This window comes from Stegodyphus dumicola, chromosome X2, assembly GCF_044657685.1.
Source record: "Stegodyphus dumicola isolate Sdum_Otavi_A_Nest chromosome X2, ASM4465768v1".
Classification (NCBI taxonomy): domain Eukaryota; kingdom Metazoa; phylum Arthropoda; class Arachnida; order Araneae; family Eresidae; genus Stegodyphus; species Stegodyphus dumicola.
The window spans coordinates 40,948,215-40,963,370 of NC_140781.1; the positions used below are offsets into that span (position 1 = coordinate 40,948,215).

The 15,156-nt window shown below is 35.3% G+C and overlaps 1 non-coding gene across 1 annotated transcript; it reads right to left on the bottom strand.

The window, feature by feature from the left end:
- Positions 1-5,543: 5,543 nt before the first annotated feature.
- Positions 5,544-5,616, bottom strand: TRNAM-CAU (transfer RNA methionine (anticodon CAU)). Its single transcript has one exon. It is a non-coding gene; the product is annotated as a tRNA-Met (tRNA).
- Between the last annotated feature and the right edge of the window lie 9,540 nt (positions 5,617-15,156).

Genomic DNA, 15,156 nt, shown 5'->3' on the forward strand with positions numbered 1-15,156 from the left:
TTATTACAGTGAACTCCAGAATTTGTTTTTCCCACTTATTGTGGTATGTCATTGTGGTGTCCCACATTGTGGTACTTCTGTGAGGCGTGCGCTATTAGACTTATAATGCTAAAGTTCACCAGAATGTCTCTATTATATCTAATATTCCATTGAAAGTGCGTTATATGGTGCTCGCTTTGAAAACCATTACTCGAATGAATAATAGAGCAGCGCAAATTCTCCTGTAAGCTCCTCGCAACGGCGCACGTGTTCGAATGTGTTGAGAATGCCCGTCTATATACCGTTCGAATAACAAAGAGAAAACATTTTATTCCTTGATATCCCACTGACCCATAGAGTTTTGCGAAGGCGCGCTTTGAAATATGTACAAGTTTGTCTTGAAGGTGCGGGGAAGAAAGACCGCTAAGGGGAAGAAAACTTTCCAACAGAGGGCTGTCTTTTGAAACGTCTTGAGCCCTGCTGAGCACGCGACTCCCTCGAACATTCCTTTCCCAGGTGAAATCTCCCTCAGAGGGTGTGAAAACTCCCTCGAACAGAAAAAGTTTTTTCTGCTTCGGTACATGGATTTAAAGAAAGCATAGAAATAGCGGTCCAGTCTTCTTCGTTTTTTATTTAATACAGTGGAACCTGTTACAGACCTGAGTAGAATGCCGTTCGTGACGGTAGTTTACTATTCGCTACGACCTTGAGTTAGCTCATGGCATATTCATTTAATAACAAAAGGACAGTTCAAAATAATTCAATTCAAGTTTTATTTCTCTCAAGCCGGCCTCACCGTATTACGCTAGATTTAATGTATGAATTAACTTGGATGTCCAGAATTAAATCTACCCCAGTGAATTTAGATATTACAGTATAATAGTTTATCTTTTCTACATTATAAGGTTTCTGAATAAAGAATTCTAGTATAATAAATCAGTTCCGTTATATTTAAGTAGAAAATTCTCCTACCCTTAGTTCATTCTTCCCAACTCACTCTTTCGTATACTAAGCAAATTAGGTTACTGTTTAAGCAGCACAGCAGTCAGGAATACTTTTGAATTATAAATTCCGCAAACAGAGAGGTTTGATGCACTATTTGCATAAAATTTCTACTTTTATAAAACCATATTATCCGTAAAACGCAATAAAACGAATTATGCCTGTGAAGGAAATCGAATTCAAAAATAAATTTTGCTGCGTTTTCACCACGTAAACATTTTGCTTCTATTACTATTCTGTTACTGATAATTTAAATTAACCTTTAAAGTAAGCTAATGAATAATTTTACTAATATTTTAATAGCACCTGATGTACAATGAATGGTGCATACGTATATTACGCACAACTACCTCTTTATTTTGCTTTTCGTGACCTTTATAGCCCCTGTTTTTAAGATACTTCGTTGAAACTTCCTTATTAATTGATTGTGCTCATTAGGACACACTGAAAAAAATTTTCTCAATGCTTTGAATAATTTACTGCTAACAGACATATTGAAGAACACATTTTTCTGTGAACCAAAAAGGTATCCTTCCAAAAGTAGAAAACAGCATAATGAAAAATTGTTAAGAAAATCAATAACTGTTCCATAATCGCTTGATAATAGTTTTATATTTTGATAATGATATTAAATATTGTTCATTTGAGACAGATTAAGAAAAAGACCATTCATTCAAAAAATATATTTTAGAAACAATTTGCAGAACTAACTTTTAACACGTATGAAAGTATATGCACACCAAAATGCAAAACATAAGGTAGAAAGCCACGTTTATGCATAACTAAATAAAGTGTCATAAATTTGTATTGGAAAACCAAACGGGATTCTAAACTGGAATCTCTAAATAAAAAAATATATTTGAAGAAAAATGCGGCTTTTTTTTCAGTTTATACCCTTGTTACAAAACTGATGACATATTTTCCCCCCTTTCTAAAGAGAGAATTTAATATGGTTTACAATATGCATATTAACAAGGATTTTTGGAATATGTAATCTGAATCTCTAAGACGAAGTAAAACATCATGTTATACTAATTTTAGAGCTAATGTTATGTCTTGCTATTAAACTGATAACTATAACATAAAAGTTTCCGGAGCCTAATAAAATTCTGTACCTCTTTTAACGTTGTCTGAATGCAGAACTTTTTTACTCTTCCAAAATGACTGAAATTTCGAGCAGATAAAACTATTATGAAAACTAACTATTGATTTAAGTTTCATTTTTCACAAATTGGTTGTTCAGAATTCCAGATTTTGATCACGGATAAGTGAATACAGGCCTGTTTCTTTCAGAAACCTTCTTGACGGGCGGGCTCAATCCGTCAGCCACAACACAGCCATATGACTAGGTAATGTCATACTAGGTGAATAGTAAGGTTAAATAGAAATTATATAGAGGCAGCTATCGCTTACAAGTAGCTTAGTCTATTAAAGCATCTGACCCAGAAAAAAGAAGCTATACTAGATCCGATCCCTAGCTGGGAACCAGGTCGTTAAAAACATCATCTGTGTCGAAGATGTCCTTCCTCTTGATGCGATGTTTCTCATTTGAAAAAACATTAATATCACTAAATATTATTAATGAAATGTTATAGATCTAATATAATTTGTCCGTGAAATTTTTCCGAGAAACATTTAATGACTACCCTCAACCTCTCGAGGAAACGTTCGACTGGCCGTATATTTAGAGTGCCCCCATGCCGGACGGACACAATACATTTTACAAACATGCCTTCTCCGGGATTCGAGCCCGTGCCCTTCGGTACCTCATTTGGCTTTCCTAACAACTATACTGTCTGGGGCGGCAGAAGCGTAATCTTCGAATCTTTATTGCTATGTATCTTTTCTATTAGAGTAGAATATTTTTGCTTTTCTGTATTTATTACAGTAGAATACTTTTGCTTTTCTGTATTTATTACAGTAGAATATTTTTGCTTTTCTGTATTTCTTTTATTGCTATGTATCTTTTCTATTACAGGAGAATATTTTTGCAGATACGTAATATGAATGCAAAATGATTATCAGCCAATCAGTCTGAGTTCCAGTCTGGGGCAGACCCAAACTCAGATGACTATTTGACTTGAGAAAGATCTTAACATCCTAAAAACCAGAAATTAGTAAGCAGACGTTAGAACTAGATTCGACCTGGAATGGGCTTCTAGAAAAGGCTAAGGTCTGCCCCAGATTGTCGCTTCAAAATGTAGAAGAAGAAGAGATTTTTGCAGAACATTCCTTCTATCAAGATGCTGCATCGTGAGTATTTCATTTAATTATATTAGATAAATTCTACATGTTCTGCATAAAAATATACAAAATTATGATACTTCATTTAATTTTAGTAGCTAAATTCAAATAATAGGACGTAAGTGTGTAGACAAATTAATTATTTATTGGAGCAGGAAACGGGAAGGATCTATGAAGCCCATGCTGAGAATCGAACTCCGAACCTTCTGATGCTAGCCGAACGTGCTCCCAGTTACACTACGGAGGCACGCAGTAAGGAAGGAGAAAATACCTTACTATTCAACCCGAATTCTTCAAAATTCTGTTGGAAATTTCGTTGTTGTTAGCTCATCTAGCAAAAGAATAACATACTTGTTTAATGCTTAATGTTAGCCATTAGATATTTTTAATGTCACTTTTGAATAGACATCTAAGAACAGCAAATAAAAATTGAGCTTTGAGCTCACTGAGCGAGATCAACTGAGTATGAGCTACATTGAATTTTTAGCTTACCTTAGAAAGTAATAATTTCCGAATTTTCCAGAGTAATAATTTTCGAAAAGACTACCATAATTCTTTGGCGCTACTCGGGAGCAAAAATAACAAATAAACAAAAATATATAAGAAACGTGATGTTCTTGAAAATGTAGTATATTAAAATTAAAATAAAAAAATATGTATTCAAATTCTCAGTTTTGAAATATTTATCAATTAAAAAGAAAACAAATGGAATCTTTGACGTTTAATATTCATTCCTGTCTATTTTCCTTGAGGTTAAAAGCCCTGAACTCTCACCGCTTTCATAGAAACAACATGCGCTTCTAACTGCATGGCTTTCAATTAGCTCATTATCCCACCAGCCTTCTTCCTGAAAATGTAAAGAAATTGAAAAAGAATTCTTTGTTTCTTTATTTCTTCACATAAACAAAGTTCCACTTTGGTAAGTATTATATTTACGGATAAATGTGAGTGTTCTTGTTAACTAACGAACATGTGTGCATTATGTTTTAAATTAGAGAGTTGTGAAGAAAACAGAATACTCTGGTGTGCTTGATTTGGTTGGGAGTAAGAACAGATGTGAAATGTGTACGTTTTACCGACTAAGGAAAGAAATATGGTGAGGCAAGAATATGCTATAAGGAATAGCAAGAATACTCTGTGAGGGGAACACATTGCAAATTGCCGGCTGAGAATCGAACCTAGGTCTTTCTTTCATCAGGAGCTCTTCTAAATGAGCTATGGATAAACTTTGACATCCCCCACCAGTGCGTGGTCTCGTGGTATAATCAGTTAAAATGTCCAGCAAGGAATTGGAAAATCCATGTTGGAGTTTGTACGAGGGCTCTGTTGGTTTTTTCAAAGTTTTTTGTTTCGAAAATCCTAATAGTCTTTATAATTTCTCCAAAGATGTTACTTTAGTTGGGCGCCATTACAAAAACTTAGGCCTCAGCTAAGAATCAGAGCCCCTGCACCTCCTTTCTGCACTTTCTTTGTTAATTGAGGTATCAGGAGCCATTAATCAACTTCTGATAATATCCACTTAACTAAGATACTTGTCTAATTTGACCTTGACTAACTGATTCGACCGTAATGTGACCGGAAGCACCTGTCACAGTATCTGAAAGCTGATAATCCGGATTGTATCTGATGTTAAATGATATACGGCTTGGCTTGATCTCTCTATGTTTGTACTCAAATAAGTTGACTGTTAAAAACTGAACTACTGTCGTGTAAGAACCTTGGTGTGCTGGCAATTCATTTTAAAATAATTTTTTTTTAGTTTCTTAAATGCCGTTTCTCCGCAGCTTGACTTGTTTCTTCTCCCGTGTTTTCATTCACTTTTGGGTCAAGAATAAAAAAAAGCATGCGTTGCTTCTATTTCGCAATATTTTCTATTTTACAATGCGTTCTCCACAAGAATGAAAGGCTTTTGCATTATTGAAAAGACCACTACATTTTTTTTTTTTTTTCAGTTTCGGGTTACTGTTATTACAATCGCTTATCAGTTATAGTCAGGCGAAATAAAAGAAAATGCTGACGTTCTCTCGAAGGTAGCGAGGTTGTAGAGACATTAGGTTATTTCGAAGCAGGTGATATCAAAAATGAGTAATGTCCTAGCCGGGACTTGAACCACGGACCTCTCGAATACGCCTCGAGAGGATAACCACTACACCACGAAGGTATGCTAAGAAGGTGGGAGAAATATCTTATATAACCCGCTTAGGGAACCCAGTCGCCAATCCTGGCGGTGAGGAATCATCATCCACCACCTTTCTAGATCGGGCGCCACGGTAGAGACATTTGGTTATTTCGAAGCAGGTGAAATGGAAAATGAGCAATGCCCTCGTCGGGATTCGAACCCCGGACCTCTCGAATATGCGTCGAGCGTGCTGACCACTACACCACGAAAGCATGCTAAGAAGGCGGGAGAAATACCTTATAAGGTGTTCAATCAATACATGACAGAAAAAAATTTAATTGGTATGTCTTAGAAATACGTTTCCTTAAATACACAACAACAGCGATGAGAATTATTTATACATATTTTTAAATAACTATATTAATTAAATACTGTGAAATCTTTGTTATTCAAAATGCTTCTTTCTGTTCAGAATTATTTTACTATAATTAAACCAACATAAATGTCTAGAGAAAAATAAATAAATGCTCTTAGAGAATATATTTGCTACTACTGACGTTTCTAACTGACATGAAGATTGGCTACTCATAATCTAAAGCGTCAAATATCAGAAGTCAGGTCAAAATAAAATTACGAAAAAAAAAATTGTAAAGCACTCACAATAGTTGACTAGTGTTCATTAAGTAAAAAATATAAAGATACATTTAGTTACAAATTTGTTTCAAAACTTAACATATGGCCATCATATGTCAATGACAGTCAATGAAAAATGAATTTAAATTAGATAGTGTTAAAAGTTATGCAATGGAGCACCTTTTTTTAATTGGAAAGAACTCTAAAAAAATTAATTTGATTGGTTAAGAAATCCGCTCGAGTACTACGACAAATCGGGAGATTTGCCAGTGAAGGAAATGGGACAACTTATCGGCATATCAATAGGTTCGTCATTAAAATCTAAAGTTAAGCAAGAGTATGTCCTAAATTTTTGGCTGCAAATTCATGCAGAAAACATAGAAATTTCTCACACACCTATAAACTTTTAATGCCATTCGGAACAACCTATTTAAGTGAAAAATCTTTCTAGATGTTATGTGGCAATTGAAACAAAATACAGAAACAAATTAAATGTAGAGTGTGAAATATGAGTACAGATAACATTAACATAGCTAGAGTTAAACCGTTTGTGTAAAAACTTGTAAGCACACCCTTTCACTAAATATAATACAAAGGTACGTGACATTTGGAGCATGAGTAAATGCTATTAATGAATAAACTACTATAATTTTATGTTAAAATTTGGCCCACCAGCGGCCGAGCGGTAAAGTCACTGAATGCTGGTAGTTTGGTCCGAGGTTCGATTCCTGCGAACGTGCTGGCTTCATGGGTGTTTTCGTGGTTTTTCCCCATGTGTATACGAGCCAGTTTTCCTTAAACAGTCCTCCACGAAGGCATCCCTCCCCTTAGGCAGATAGCCCTAGTGTGCTTTGCCATAATTAAATACACCATTATGTTAAAATTTTTAATAAAAAATTCAATATTTTTCTTTAATTGCTTTGACATAAAGTACTTATAACATATTTATCTACTTTAAATATTAAGATACATTTTTCTAAAGGTAGGATGGGGTTTCTCAAAAAAAAAAAAAAAAAAAAAATCCTATAATTCTAAGAGTTCCATCTACAAAGTTTCAAGACCACTGATCTAGAGTAATAGTTTTTAAAGAGATTTAGAATGATACCTTAAAAGATGCGCACTTTTTCGGAGCTCTCATCCCCACAGTTTTGCGCGGAAATTTTGCTAACTTTTTGATAATGAAATTAAATAATAAATCAAATTTTAGCTTGAAAATTCATTCTCGGAGATTTGACTTTTAACTCAAGGACTTTACAATTTAAAAGTGCTTTCCCATGATCATTAATTCAATCCATTCGTATAGACGGAATTCGTAATTCGTATAAGCGAGAACTTATATTTAGTCATTCTAATATATTCGCAAAAAATCATCTCAATTTTTTGCAAAAATTATAATTAATTCGTGAAAATTCTCAGTGCATAAAGTTCATAAATTAAAGTACTCCCCCTCCCTCCTCAGTTAACTTCTTGAAATAGCTCTTCATTGAAATCTCCCTATCCAAAATGCTTCAAAGATCATTAATATATAAAACATATATTAATGTCCAATTATTCAAAATAATAATAAAAAATAAAGACATAAAACTGCCAATATAAACAAAAAATAATCTTAGCGTTCTATGGTATGAAATAATAATTATGTATGCTAGTAGTTTCATACATGTATAAATTTATATTTTTAACCACTGTAATTGAAAAATCTGAATTCCATAGGCATCACAAATATTTCTACATTTGCTGTGATGCTGTTCTTAAGTTAATCAAAATATTTTATTTGGATTAAATTTACTAATTATTCCGCTGTCTTCTCTTCTGAATTATTTGCAAGTACACATTTTGAATTTCATATACTTCAAAAATTTTAATTTCCATATTCCATGAAAATAAAATTGGTTTTTATATTATTATCTACATTATCTAAATGGGCACAATAAGAAAACTATTTATATTTTTGAATGAATAGATCCTTTTCCTATAGGAAGAAAACAAAAATTATAGTAAATGCATTCAAAGTCAGTTCAGCCATCAAAAGAGGCTAGAGGAAATAATCATCCTACGTGAGTTCAGAGCAACTTGGTGAGAAGAGAAACACTTCATTATTCAATATTGTTTTGACCCCCACTCTTCCTGGAACAGATACTCCAAATAATGCTCGAAGGATGTCACCAAAAATGGGCCTTAGAGAAAAAAAGGGGAAAAGACGGGCTGTCATTTCTGGTCTCTCCCAGAACTCGACGGGTGGCAGACTCCGTGTGTGTCAAAGAAGATGTATCGTCCAATTATATACTCCTTGTGTCCATTACTTCCGATGGAAATGAAAAGCTGTGAGAGGCTCGGGCCAAGGAGAAATTTCATCATTTCCGTAGATTATGCGCCGCTGTCCCACCGCGCAGGAGGATGGCACGTGGCAGGATCCAGTGCCTCATCGACCGTCAGGAAACAAAGTGATGGTCTTCCCTTTTGATCATCGACACTTCACTCCAAACCGTCCGATGGCCAGTGTAATGGACTGAGTTAAACTTCGGCACCAAGGCCCAGTTCCGGTACGAGGCCCACTTCACGCCCCTTTCCGTAGTAATGACGCAGCAGATGTGCAGTTCGATTTTAACTTTGATGGTCCATCTCGCCCCTGTTTAGCACCCATAAAGCACAATGGGTCTCGAGCTAATGATAACGGTAAAGCTCTGCTGCACATGCATGGTTATATGTCTTCCCTTAAGAATGTTTTTAGGCAATAACAGTCGTCATTATCGGAAGCATTTCCTAAGATTGCAATTCCCTTTACTTTACTTCTAAAGTATAGCTCAAATTTCATGTAATATTTTGAAATGTCCAGAATAAGAAGATTATATTCATAAAATGATAGCGGAAGGCTGCGAGATAAAAATCATTTTTCCAAGAACAGCTAAAGAGATACAGTTCAATTTCCTTTGAAGTTGCTGCATAAATGTGGAGAATAGAAAATCCATTTTTAATTAAACTTCCTATAAAATGCTTAAACAACAACAGTTTCCTGTATTAATACTTAGTGAGAAAATAGAGAGTTGCAAATAGGGTCTGATTAAATCCTCAGCGCATAAAGTCTAGGTCTATAATCCTAGAAGTCAAGGAATCTCCAAATCAACCTGTAGTTCCTTACAAACCTGTTTCTTCTTCTTCTTCTCTCTCTTTTTTTTAAACAAAGGGGAGGAACGTGCGCTTTTGATGGCTTCTGAAAGGAAGCTATGCTGAGAGGCATAGCTGTCTTTCAGGGGCAATTAAAATTGCTTCAGATTTAGGCAGAAACTTGTGAGGAAACACACGATAGATGATACAGCTAACGGTGCTAATACCTTAATAATCGAAACTCAGTCTCTTACCTCAAGCAGAAATTATTCGAAGCTGGTTACACTTTCTCAACTTAATATGTAAGTGCAACTTGAGGATTCGAAGCAGGAAGTTCCAGCTGGAATTCGAGGTGAAACACAGATCTTGATAGCGGAGTATGTAATTGAGGGAGATTAAAAAAAACATGAACAGGTTCAGATCTTAGTTATAAATATGCATTTAGACTAACATTGGGCGTTATACTTCTTCTATATATTTAAAGCGTACAAAATTATGTAATGTAATTTAATAAAAATATTTAATGTTTTTAATTAGATATATCATAAATGAAATGCATTTTTATTTAGATCAATGAGTAAAAAATTAAAAATATAATATTCTTATAAACTGTATTTATTGCTTTTAAATGGTTTATTTTGTTAATTAATGACAGACAGATTAAATATGAAAGAATAGTATCGTAAGTTTTCCTGAATGGCAGACTCGAATGAAAAGTGAAACCACGTAAGATCATGTTTCGAGATATTGACCTAAAAAAAATTTGCCAAAGTAAAAAAAAAAAAAGGGGGGGAACCTCTTAAGTTGAAAAAATTCTCATATTAACTCAGCTCATTAAGCTAAGATGCACGAAGGAGAACTGTTCAGTTAGTTGATAAACTACAGTTTTGACCGGGTAAAAACGAATTTATAGCTTGCACGTTTCCTGTACTTGCCCAAAGTGATACTTTCTAAAACGAAGGTAGGCTATCCAAGCAACGATCGTGTGTTTTGACGTTATTAATTTTTTTTCTTACTTAAGCAGATTAATACTATCTGAGTAAATATATTGATATGACAAGGATTTCTAAAACCTAAGGTTTAGTTAGGCTCTAAAACCTAAGGTTAGTTATTTAGCGATTCAAATATATCAGAGAGAAACTTTCCGCACCAAATCTGATGTATAAAATTATATTCCATTTATTCTTAATTAGAAGTCTAAACACTTCGTTGTACTCTTCGAATTCTTATTAAAATATGACTTTCAGAAACCCATTCACTCTCTGTGCGCACTAAAAACTCTGTGTGTGTCTATTCAGATAATTATAACAACCATGGTCTATTTAATCAATTATAAAACCCATATATAGCTTGCTAAAATGCAGAACAGTTCAGAGTACATAATTTACAGCGAAGCATTCCTCTGCCATTTTAAAAATGTTTCCCCCTTAAGTTATATTTGTAGAAATCTGAGGTTTTATTACAAGAAAGCTATGAATTGCCTGGAATCCAAGGCAAAACAGAAAATTTTCTGAGGCTTAAAGTCCGACTAAAACGTGAATCAATTTCCAATTACTCTTCTGCTACAGAGACTTTCATATATTGAGTGTCACAATTTTTATATTGATTTTAATACCATTTGTTACATTTTCTCTTGGGCATTATATTCAAGTAACTGTGTAGTTTTACAAAAATCATACCGTTATGTTTCATACATACTCCAGCAAACTGATAATGATATTTGAAAATGTAATTTTAGTCGATTTTATTTCTTATTCTTTCGTCTGCTGGATTTCTTTTTAGAGTGACTCAGAAGTCGACTGTAATTTTTAAATTCATTTTTCTTTATTAAGCTATAAGGTATTTTGCCTCCTTCTTTCTGCGTGCCTTCGTGGTGTAACTGGATAGCACGTCGGATGCATTATCGAGAGGTCTGGAGTTTGAATCCCGGCGAGAGTTCACACATTTTTCCCGGTTCCTGCATCGATAAACCTAATGCCTCTACAAAGCTTTTACATTCAATGTACGCGTTCTCCGTGCTCATCTCTTGCAATACCTGAAATATATCGAATATATCTGAAAAATTAAAATCAGTATAGGATTTCAGAAAATAAATGCAAATGAAAATGAATGCAAAATTATAAGCCTTTTTCTTTGCTTTGCCAAAATTATCAGTTTAATTTTCTAATGGTTCAAATGCTATTCAGAATAACATGACCATTACTCTTATTCCCTAATGCAAACTTAGTTATCATTTATTAAATACATTATGCCATTTTGTTGTTTTATGCTTTATGCATTATTCAGAACAACAACAGTGAATTTCAGCTTTGCTCTTCTTTTCCTAAATATCGTTAAGTTCAATTATGTTAGTGGCTTAATAAGTGATTATGCTTATTGCGGAATTGCTGTGTAATAATTTCACTGCATTTTTTTTCGAAACTTACTTCATTAAACTTTCCCGATTTCGCGTTACAATTTAATTCAACGATGTGAAGCGCATCTAAAGAGCAAAGCGAAGACGGATATCTGGGTACTCCGAATTCAGCTGTGAACTAACAACTAACAAATGAGAAATTTATGCTCTCTCTGGTCTTATATAGTTTCTCCCCCCCCGCCGCCAATAAATCTCCAGCACCTTCTGCTTCTCGAAATTACTGGAAGGCATATGAGTACCGGACACGGCTACAAATAATATAGGAACCAGTTACAGTTATTCAATTACAATGCCCATTATAGTTATACAGGGACCGGACCCAAATTTCGCCAAAGGGTTGTCAAGTTTGGCGACTTCTCGCCAAATTTAATGACCAAAAATTAGTCCCCAAAACCGTTGTCAGTTTGGCGATATCTCGCCAAATTAGCGAGATAGCCATTTACTCAATGTTAAATAGACTTGCCCCTGTACTACTATTTTTCTGGCAGAACATTGTCTGTTCCAATCTTTTCACGTTATATTATATAGAAAAATACAATTTCACTAAAATTATAATTCGTAGCAATATATATATATATATATATATACTACCGGCATTTAAAATGCGACACCGAGGAGTGGCCAGAAAGTGATGAAACTCGGCAAACAAAGAGAGAGACAGCAATTAACAATAAATTATCTTTATTTCGAAATGATATGCAGAATGCGGAGCGAGAACAAAGTCGGCTCAGTAAGTTGTAGGACCATCTTGGACAGCGATACACGAAGCAACACATCTAGGTACAAAGTCAATCAGACTACGAATGGTGTCCTGAGGAATGAATCTCCATTCCCTGTCAGCCATTTACCAGAGTTCGTCTTCTGAATGTGGCAATGGCAGGGTCTGCATATGGAGTCCAATCACATCCTAAATGTGTTCAACTGGTGAAAGATCAAGAGAGAACGATGGCCAGGAAAGCATCTGTACACCTTGCAGAGCATGTTGGCTGATGTCAGCAGTGTGTGATCAGGCGTTATGCAGCTCATAAAGGGCACTGGGCACTCCCTGAAGACGGGGAAGTATCAACGGATAGTTGGGCCGTTATAGTGCTCTGATTACGAACTAGAGGTGACCTGGAATCGTGCGCAATTGCGCCCCAAACCATGATGCAGCGTTGTCGCGCGGTGAGTCGTTCCACAGTTGCTGCTGAATTGGACCTGTCTCCACATAGACGCCACACTCATACGCGGCGACTATTATTGGCAAAACAGAAGAGTGACTCATCTGAGAACACGACCTTGTGTCATTCCGCCGTCCACATTGCTCAAGCCCGGCACCATTGCAGACGTTGGCGTCTATGATGTGGGATCAATGACAGTCTTCTTAACGGACGCCACGAGTGCATGCCATTAGCCACCAATCGACGGCAAATGGTTTTGGTAGACATGGGAACATCTAGAGTGTCTTGAACATATTGCAGAATGGAGAAAGAAGTGGCTTGTTGGTGGATGCGTTGATCCACGCGTGCTGACGTCACTCTGGCTTCATCGGCACCCCTCGAACTTGCCACATTTTCTTGTTCCAACCATCGTTGTCACAGGGGGTGCATTGTGGACGTGTCCATGTGTGTGTCAGCTGAGATTTGCCGTATGGATCAACCTACACTTCTCAGTCCGATCAGCATGCCCTTCGTAAAATCGCCTGTCTGCTGGAAGTGCCTCCGTTGACGACAGCCTGGTATTCTCCGCTAATTACAATAACGGCATGAAAATTTAACGTTCTACAGGTTCCTCTTGTTATATCTTCTTCAACGTGAATTAAGTTTTAGAGAGATTAGTTTTAAACGAGAAATGCGAGGAAATCAACAATACCCTCACTGAGATTTTGAAATCCGGATCTTACAATTACTAACTGGTGTGGGGGGGGCTTCCAATTACACTGTGAAGGCAAGTGATAAGGAACTAGAAAATTCCTTGTAAAGTACAAAGTTTGCTATGCATTAAGTTAAATATTCTCTGGTGTTCTTTTAACGTAATAATTTTGTTTTCATATTTCAGGTACTTGCATGTAAATGGCTACAGATAAGTAATTTTGAGATAATTTGTTGATATTAGGGTAAATGTCATCAAAATGATTATGTTTTGATACTGGAAGAAACATCTAACTAGTATTTCAATTTGGTTTTCAGATCTGAGATACTTTTGGGCTCTTCCTCATTTGCTGTGCTATTCATCGAAATTGGTAACAGCTTGTTGATTTATTAACTTACAGTTCTATTGTTATGTCTGTTTTAATCCTACATTAAATCCTAGCTAAAGGCGGCTTTTGCGGATTTCGTTCAATTAAAATTATTTAATGTTCTACTACTTATCATGCCAAGAAAATGATGTTACCATGCAGATGCCGGCTTTAAAATAAATTATATGCGATGCATTGCAAAAACATATGCATTTAAACTTGCAATGTATAATTCTGATAACTGTATAGTTAGCTATAAATTTGATACATGTTTTCAGGTATTAGTACTTAAGTATTAGCCTAAGCATCTCAGCAGAAATCGCTAAATTTCCAGAATGTGGTGAACTCTGGCTATCAAACCTAGCATGCATATCACACCTTCAAGCAACTATGTGCAAAAGGTTCTCCAGTTTTAGCATTCATTGTCGCCATTTCTTTATACGTTCTTCATATAGTATTCCAATAGTTTTTGAAGATAAGAAGTGACAAATTCAATTTAAAAAGTCTGCTTGCTGGATTTGTCTGAAGTGAAAGAAAATGCAATGAAATTTTAGTAGAAACAGAGTTACAAAATCCCTAAGAAGAATAATTGCTTTAAATTTATTCTTAAGTAGCGATATCCACAAAATTTCTACTGAAACGGAAATTTAAATAAATAAATAAATAAGAGAGGCTGCTTGTAAGTAGGTTTATCGATTGATTTTCAGGATGAAAACCTAAAAATAACTTTTCAAATGTCCTTCTCTTTAAATCTTCCTCTTGACCTCAAGTGAAACGATTGGGTTTCGCGTCTCTCCCCCGTTCTTGAAAACCACTAAAAACACACATGGTTTTCATCTTTGTTAACGGAATTTAGGAAATCTAAGGGAGGATACCAGATAACATAGCTAGGTGCTCTAAGATCATTCCGAACGTTTTTTAAGTCGAATCACCGAGCATTTTACTTAAGTCTATATTATCAAAAGTTTAGTGGTTTAGGTAGTATCTCCGTAGGTTAAACTGTGTGGAGCAACAGCTACTGAATTCTCCAACCGCTTCATATCTGCCCACCAGGGGTTGAGCGGTAAGGGCATTGAACACTGATTGTTCAAACTGGGATTGCTTCCACGAGCGCGGGTTAGCTGCATAAGCATTTCTTCCCCCATATGCAACGCGAATACGAGTCAGTTTCCCGTAGAAAGTTCCTCACGAAGACATTCCTCCTATTAAGGCAGATAGCACTAGCATGCTTTCAATCAAGTAACCAAATCAAACAAAAAAGGTCTTTATAAAGGATCATTTCAGTTAGAAACACACCTCCAGAATTGTCTTAGAAGACTTGAATGAATGAAATGTTGAATACCTATCCCGTTTAAGTTATTTTTATTTTTATTTTTTAATTGCTATATGTATCAAAGCCCGAAAATTATTTATAAAAGCAAAAACCCATTTTTAATTTTC